Raw genomic sequence first — 8,893 nt, forward strand, 5'->3', positions numbered from 1 at the left:
AGCAGGGGCCTGATCGTTGGTCGCTGTCACACATAACGATTTCATTAACGATATCGTTGCTACGTCCCAAAATGCAACGATATCATTAACAATATCGTTATGTGTGAAGGTACCTTTAAGGTACCGTCACACTAGACGATATCGCTAGTGATCCGTGACGTTGCAGCGTCCTCGCTAGCGATATCGTCCAGTGTGACAGGCAGCAACGATCAGGCCCCTGCTGTGCTGTCGCTGGTCGGGGAAGAAAGTCCAGAACTTTATTTGGTCGCTGGACTCCCCGCAGACATCGCTGAATCGGCGTGTGTGACACCGATTCAGAGATGTCTTCACTGGTAACCAGGGTAGACATCGGGTAACTAAGCGCAGGGCAGCGCTTAGTAACCCGATGTTTACCCTGGTTACCAGCGTAAAAAAACAAACAGTACATACTTACATTCAGCTGTCTGTCCCTTGCCGTCTGGTTCCTGCACTGACTGCTGGCCGTAAAGTGAAAGCAGAGCACAGCCACAGCGGTGAGTCACCGCTGTGTGACTCACTGCTGTGCTGTGCTTTCACTTTCACTTTACGGCCAGCAGTCAGTGCAGGAACCAGACGGCAAGGGACAGACAGCTGAATGTAAGTATGTACTGTTTGTTTTTTTACGCTGGTAACCAGGGTAAACATCGGGTTACTAAGCGCAGCCCTGCGCTTAGTTACCCGATGTTTACCCTGGTTACCGGGGACCTCGGGATCGTTGGTCGCTGGAGAGCTGTCTGTGTGACAGCTCTCCAGCGACCAAACAGCGACGCTGCAGCGATCCGGATCGTTGTCGGTATCGCTGCAGCGTCGCTAAGTGTGACGGTACCTTTAGACCTCCATTGGAATTCCCCGTCCCTGCATCTGATGGATATGTGTGTCTTTGTTCTTCTGTGCAGGGGGCCTCCTTTATACACAACATTACAGACTGGCTGGAGACAAGACCCAAGGTGTTTAAGGATGTGGGGTGTGAATATCTCTACCCAACCAAGAGGCTGATCCCAAGAAGAAGGAAGAAAAAGACATATGTTGGGGATCCTTGTTGGTGTAATGTCTTGAAGGTCTAGGATCTTCTGCTGAGGCCATTGGCAGGGGCTTCTACTTGGTTATTTGATGACTGGAGACCATCCGCGTACTATAGTCACCCACTTTCGATAATCTTCTGGATTAGAGGAGCTATTCACAGGACCAATGTTCCATTCTTCTTGGTGTCGGACTACTCGGTGGCGTCCCAGGATTTGTTCTTTTTGTTGCGGCTGCATAGCAGATTTTAAGGAATCATATTTATGCTCTGTGGAATATTCTTCCAGTTACAATAAAGTTTTCTTTTCGATTACTGCTGTCCATGCGTGCTCTGTCACACATCCCATCACAATGTACTTTCTCTGATCTGATCTTATTAAAATATCTGAAAACCCTTGGAAACCCTTGGAAGGATTTATAAAATGCAACTTTGTATATACTGTACATAGTAATGTGTTGCACACAGCACTTATAAAAGTCTTGGACTGGATATGTATGTACAGTACTTCTTCTTTATTGTAGCATATGAAGGATATTTAGAGCATAAAACACCTAGACTACTGTCATTTCATGCCTATGATGATGTTTCCTCAGCAGGTGTTGCGACTAGCAAAAACAATAGTAATGTAATAATGGGACCAAGCTGTACATAACAGATGATGCTATATAATAAGGGACTGTGCCATATATAACTAAAGGATGCTTCGTAATAATGGATGACAAGGGGAAATATATAATTAAAGAAGGTGCTATATACAGCTCTGGCAAAAAATAAGAGACCACTGTAAAATGTTTAGTTTGTCAGATTTTTCTCTTTTTAGGTATATTATTAAGTAAAATGTAAATTGTTCATTTCTTCTATAAACTTCTGACAACATGTCTCTGAATTTCCAAGCAATACATTTTGTATTTTTTTTCTGACAAAGAAAAATTGTCAAAATAAAAAAACAACCCCAGTGCTTTCAGACCTCAAATAATGCAAAGAAAACAAGTTCATAATCATTTAGAAACAACAATACTAATATTTTAACCCAGGAAGAGTTCAGAAATCAATATTTTGTGGAATAACCATGATTTTTAATCACAGCTTTCATACATCTTGGCATGCTTTCCTTCAATCTTTCACACTGCTTCTGTCGCAAAAATGTAAGCATTTCTTCTTTGTTTGATTACTTGTGACTATCCATCATTCTCTTGATTACATTCCAGAGGTTTTCAATGGGGTTCAGGTCTGGAGATTGGGCTGCCCATGACAGGGATTTGATGTGGTGGTCTCTAAATTTTTTTCCCAAGCTGTATAACAAGACAGTATATGATGCTATACATATTAAGGCAACATTCCTGTATAAAAAAGGAACATTCCTGTTTCCGTGTAGTGTGTCGGTTTGTTGCTTGATTTTTTTTTTCTCATATAGCACACAGACCCATTGAGTATGTCCTATTCTGATCCTCAGAATAGGATCAGAAATGCACACACTCTGAGTCTCGTGGATCTCATTCACGGATATGTGATTTTCATGGATATATGAGTGGATCTATAAAACGCTGAGTTGTCAGCTGTACGATAAAAGACAGAAATTGAAATGAAAGCATCCATTTTGTTATATCTTCAAAAATATATATAGCATCCTTAAAGGGACACTGTCACCTGAATTTGGAGGGAACAATCTTCAGCCATGGAGGCGGGGTTTTTGGGTTTTTGATTCACCCTTTCCTTACCCGCTGGCTGCATGCTGGCTGCAATATTGGATTGAAGTTCATTCTCTGTCCTCCGTAGTACATGCCGCACAAGGCAATCTTGCCTTGCGCAGGCGTGTACTATGGAGGACAGAGAATGAACTTCAATTTAATATTGCAGCCAGCATGCAGCCAGCGGGTAAGGAAAGGGTGAATGAAAAACCCCAAAACCCCGCCTCCATGGCTGAAGATTGTTCCCTCCAAATTCAGGTGACAGTGTCCCTTTAACAATGTAAGTGGTCCAATTATATTTTTGATATTGCAACAACTCAATAACTCTCTTAATGTCTTTTTATTCTTCACAAAGATAATTTGAATAGCCAATTGGGACTGCACCAAATAAATTGACATTGTGGAAAAGGACACACTTTAAGCTCTTCTTTGAGTTGTCGATGAACGGTCTACATACATTTGAGTTATAGATTGGTATCCCCAATTCCTCAATTAAACCATACATGTTATGGCAATGCACAAAGCCACTGTCTCTTCTAAAGTGTAAAAGCATCCAGGTAAATCCAGGTCTGGCACACCAGTATATATACACATGGGAAGAAGGAATCAATGTCACCATTACACACTGAATGGGAAACCACTGGGTAAATCTGACAGGGAGAAGGACTTGGGGATCCTAGTTAATGATAAACTTACCTGGAGCAGCCAGTGCCAGGCAGCAGCTGCCAAGGCAAACAGGATCATGGGGTGCATTAAAAGAGGTCTGGATACACATGATGAGAGCATTATACTGCCTCTGTACAAATCCCTAGTTAGACCGCACATGGAGTACTGTGTCCAGTTTTGGGCACCGGTGCTCAGGAAGGATATAATGGAACTAGAGAGAGTACAAAGGAGGGCAACAAAATTAATAAAGGGGATGGGAGAACTACAATACCCAGATAGATTAGCGAAATTAGGATTATTTAGTCTAGAAAAAAGACGACTGAGGGGCGATCTAATAACCATGTATAAGTATATAAGGGGACAATACAAATATCTCGCTGAGGATCTGTTTATACCAAGGAAGGTGACGGGCACAAGGGGGCATTCTTTGCGTCTGGAGGAGAGAAGGTTTTTCCACCAACGTAGAAGAGGATTCTTTACTGTTAGGGCAGTGAGAATCTGGAATTGCTTGCCTGAGGAGGTGGTGATGGCGAACTCAGTCGAGGGGTTCAAGAGAGGCCTGGATGTCTTCCTGGAGCAGAACAATATTGTATCATACAATTATTAGGTTCTGTAGAAGGACGTAGATCTGGGGATTTATTATGATGGAATATAGGCTGAACTGGATGGACAAATGTCTTTTTTTGGCCTTACTAACTATGTTACTATGTTAGTATGAGGAGACTTAAACGCCTTGCATGCTTCTAAGTCACATTGCAAGGCTTGTTAAATGGGCAATATTGTAGGATTGCTACTTCCAACTGTTGGTACTAGAGTTCCAGTCCTCTTCCTCTCTGAAGAGATGATTTGCATGTTTAAATTCCAAGAGGAGCATTCAAGACATTTAAGAACTTAAGGTACCTTCACACTGAGCGACTTTAGAATGATAACGATAGCGATCCGTGACGTTGCAGCGTCCTGGATAACTATATCGTTGTGTTTGACACGCAGCAGTGATCAGGATCCTGCTGTGAGATCGCTGGTCGGAGCTAGAAGGCTAGAACTTTATTTCATCACTGGATCACCCACTGACATCGCTGAATCGACGTATGTGACGCCAATTCAGCGATGTCTTCACTTGTAACCAGGGTAAACATCGGGTTACTAAGCGCAGGGCCTGCGCTTAGTAACCCGATATTTAACCAGGTTACCTAAAAAAAAAAAACACTACATACTTACATTCCGGTGTCTGTCGCGTCCCTCGCAGTCAGCTTCCCGCACTGACTGTGAGCGCCGGCCGTAAAGCACAGCGGTGACGTCACCGCTGTGCTGTGCTTTACGGCCGGCTGGCGCTCACAGTCAGTGCGGGAAGCTGACTGCGAGGGACGTGACAGACACCGGAATGTAAGTATGTAGAGTTTGTTTTTTTAGGTAACCAGGGTAAATATCGGGTTACTAAGCGCGGCCCTGCGCTTAGTAACCCGATGTTTAACCTGGTTACCCGGGGACCTCGGCATCGTTGGTCGCTGGAGAGCTGTGTGTGTGACAGCTCTCCAGCGACCACACAGCGACGCTGGAGCGATCGGCATCATTGTCTATATCGCTGCAGCGTCGCTTAATGTGACGGTACCCTTAGACCAAGTCTTAAGACCTGAAAATCATAAGTTACTCAAAAAAACAAAATTTTATTAAATACTTTAAAAGGCCACCAACCTGTGGCTATACCAAACACCAAAAAACACTGTGAAAAAAAGCTAGTGAGGAAAACTAGGAATACCCTACAAGTAATCTACGTTATGGTCTGCCTGGTGGCGGGGTTTGGCACCCTATGGGATAATGTTATGGCGTCCCCGCTCCACATCGGCTCGCCCTGGGGTCCCTATAAGGCCCTAATCACACTTTGGGCCCCTCTACCCACACAATCGTGTACTAAAGGACCCCTACGGACTATACATAGACCAACCTACGTCTATGGAATCCTATGCCCCACAGCGTGATTTAAAAACAGAATAGAACACATGTGGACAAAGGCATATGGCAAGAACTAATTAATAGTTCAGCCCGCTATTTGATACTTATATAAATTTGCGTGGCTTTCTGAAAGAACCATATAAACTGGAGGTGCTGCTTATTTTTAAGAAGGTAGCGGCCACTCCCATTAATATCACCAGATACCACGCTTAGATATTAATAATTCACTAGATAGCATGAAAAGCCCAGCGTATGGAGTTGATTAGTAGCTAATCAGTCTCTGATTTACCCCCTTTAGGATGTCAATCTTAACTAGTACCCCCAGTTATATCAGATCAAGCATTAGAGTACAATCCATTTCATGCCCTTAAACAGCGTAGCCGTCAAATTCCATCAGGAATATAATCCAATAACATGACGGCGCATTAGGTACTCATCGTGGGGTTAAAGTGCCGTCCGCCTCGTCACTGTGTAGCCTCAACGCGTTTCGCCCCTCTGGCTCATCAGGAGGCTCGATCTAATCCCATGTGTCTAGATGGTTGATAATCCTTCCCAGGTCTTAAGACCTGGCATGACACTCTCCACAAGGAGAAAACTTACCCCTTAGATCCCAGTATTAGCTTCTCACTTACCCAAATCAGATCTCATTCTTTGCATGAACGAGGGGCAATACCGTGAAACACCACGTCTGCAAATTGAGATTCTTCTTTGGCTTTTATCCTAAGTTATATTGCAAGGCTCGTTAAAAGGTCAATATTGACTTGTAGGATTGCTACTTCCAATAGTTGGCACTAGTGGTCAAGTCCTCTTCCTCTCTGAAGAGACAATTTGAATATTTAACTCCTTTATCAAACAATTTTTTCTCATATAGTCTTGAAGCTAGGTGTTCTGAAGACTTTTCTTTTCACAAATCTTGTGCCAGATCATTCAACTCATGCTGGTGACATCCCTTATGAACTAAGATACCCTTAATGGTATAAAGACCTCCATACTGTATTCCTTCATGTTATCAAGACCCCTATATTGGGCTCATTCATGAAAAAATGTCCCCCATCATAGTAAAATGTTCCTCATTTTGGGCCCCTTAGTGATAAAATGTCCACCATCTTGTGCCCCTTCATGCTATCATGTCCCCCATCCTGTGCCCTTTCATGGTATCAAGACACCCTCATGTTATCAAGAACCCGATTCTGGGCCCCATCATTGTAAAATGTCCCCCATCCTTTGCCCCTTCATGGCTTCATGCCCCACATCAGGAGCCCGTTCATGGTTTTTAGACCCCCATCCTGTGTGCCTTCATGGTAAAATATCCACCATCCTGTCCCATTCATGGTGTCATGTCCTCCATCCTGTGCCCCTTCATGTTATCAATACCCCCATTCTAGGTCCCTTGAGGGTATAATCTCCCCCATCCTAATCCCCTTGCATTAATATTAGTTCCTTGCTCTTCAACAGATTGTAAAAAAACCTTAACAATTCACTTTCCCCTGCTCCCACAACATACAGCATCCTCCTTCATAGCCAGCACAGGAGCAGTCAGCTGATGTGGGTGTGCCTATAACATCCATACCAATGTCCTCTACTAGCCTCTGATTGGCCGATAGCATGTATTGTATCGCAGGGACCCGATGGGTGTCTATGCTGCAATACAGTTCAGCTGAACGCACTTTCAGCTGAACTATGCAATGGTGTTGGTGCCCCATCCACGTCTTGGCCCTTTGCTGCTGCACTGTCAATATGTCCACCTCTGTTCCTCTGGTACAAAAAAGCCCCAAGGAAGTGTCATCTTCTATCCTGGTTGTGGTGGTGCATCACTGCCACTCTAAACATTCACACAGTGATTTGTGAAAGACATGCACTGTCTCTGTAAATTGCTGCTCAATAGTGTTGAGCATTCCGATACCGCAAGTATCGGGTATCGGCCGATATTTGCGGTATCGGAATTCCGATACCGAATTCCGATACTTCCCGCGTATCGGATACCGGAATCGGAAGTTCCCAGAATTCAAATTGAACGCAGCAGCCAATGAGGAATGAATGAAAGTGTGGGCACATCCTGTTTAGCATGGTGGGCATGTAAGTACTGGCAAGGCTGGGATTGGCTGCTGAAATGATGTCACTCTGCACTATAAAAAAGCGCTGCCGCCATTTTGCGCTCACTCTGCTGTGATTTCAGTTAGGGACAGGACGCTGTGTTCTAACTGAGGGCCAGTTGAGCTTGCTAATTGCTTTATTTTCCTTTCCAAAGGCTAATTTAGCAAAACGCTGTGTGTTCTTCACTGTTCACCTTGCTCTTGCCTTGCAGCGCTGTTTTAACAGCGTTCTGCAAGGTCTCTGTGTGTGTGTGTGTGTGCAGCTCACTCTGTAGTCTGTGTGCAGCCATATACCCGGTTGTATTCAGCTCAGGGGGGGTTCACACTGCCTCACACAGTTGTTCTTTTTTGCTCTTAGTGCAGCCTGCTGCACATTTTTTCTCAAATTTCCTATTAGTGTTTTTCCACCAGTCTCCAGCTCTATTGTGGAAAAACACTACATAGGATAACCTAGAGGAGGGTTTTTTGGCCTTGCAGCGCCGTTTACGACTGTCTGCACGGTCTCCGTGTGAGCCCAGCTCGCCCTGTAGTCTGTGTGCAGCCATAGCCGGTTGGATTCAGCTCAGGGTTCGTTACTGGCTCATACCTTGCGAAAAATTTTCCTTTTTTTTCAAATAGTGCAGCCTGTTTAAAATTTGAAAAAAAAAAATCCTATAAGTGTCTTTCCACTCGTATCCAGCTAAATAGTGGAAAAACACTATATAGGATAACCTAGAGGAGGGTTTTTTGGCCTTGCAGCGCCGTTTACGGCTGTCTGCACGGTCTCCGTGTGAGCCCAGCTCGCCCTGTAGTCTGTGTGCAGCCATAGCCGGTTGGATTCAGCTCAGGGTTCGTTACTGGCTCATACCTTGAGAAAAATTTTCCTTTTTTTGAAATAGTGCAGCCTGTTTAAAATTTGAAAAAAAAAAAATTCCTATTAGTGTCTTTCCACCAGTCTCCAGCTCAATTGTGGAAAAACACTACATAGGATAACCTAGAGGGTTTTTTTTGGGCCTTGCAGCGCCGTTTACGGCTGTCTGCACGGTCTCTGTGTGAGCGCAGCTCGCCCTGTAGTCTGTGTGCAGCCATAGCCGGTTGGATTCAGCTCAGGGTGCGTTACTGCCTCATACCTTGAAAAACAATTTCCTTTTTTTCAAATAGTGCAGCCAGTTTAAAATTTGAAAAAAAAAATTCCTATTAGTGTCTTTCCACTTGTATCCAGCTAAATAGTGGAAAAACACTATATAGGATAACCTAGAGGAGGGTTTTTTGGCCTTGCAGCGCCGTTTACGGCTGTCTGCACGGTCTCCGTGTGATTTAAACTAGCTCTGTAGCCCGATCTGCACAAAAAAAAAGTTAAGTTCACCAAACACAACTTAACACTTGTGTAGGCCACATTTGAAAAATAATAAAGTTTAGTCCACAATTTACAACATTAGTGTTTCTTACACCTGTTAGGAGGAGCATTACAGGAATAA

The sequence above is a fragment of the Ranitomeya imitator genome, chromosome 1, assembly GCF_032444005.1.
Source record: "Ranitomeya imitator isolate aRanImi1 chromosome 1, aRanImi1.pri, whole genome shotgun sequence".
Taxonomy (NCBI): Eukaryota; Metazoa; Chordata; class Amphibia; order Anura; family Dendrobatidae; genus Ranitomeya; species Ranitomeya imitator.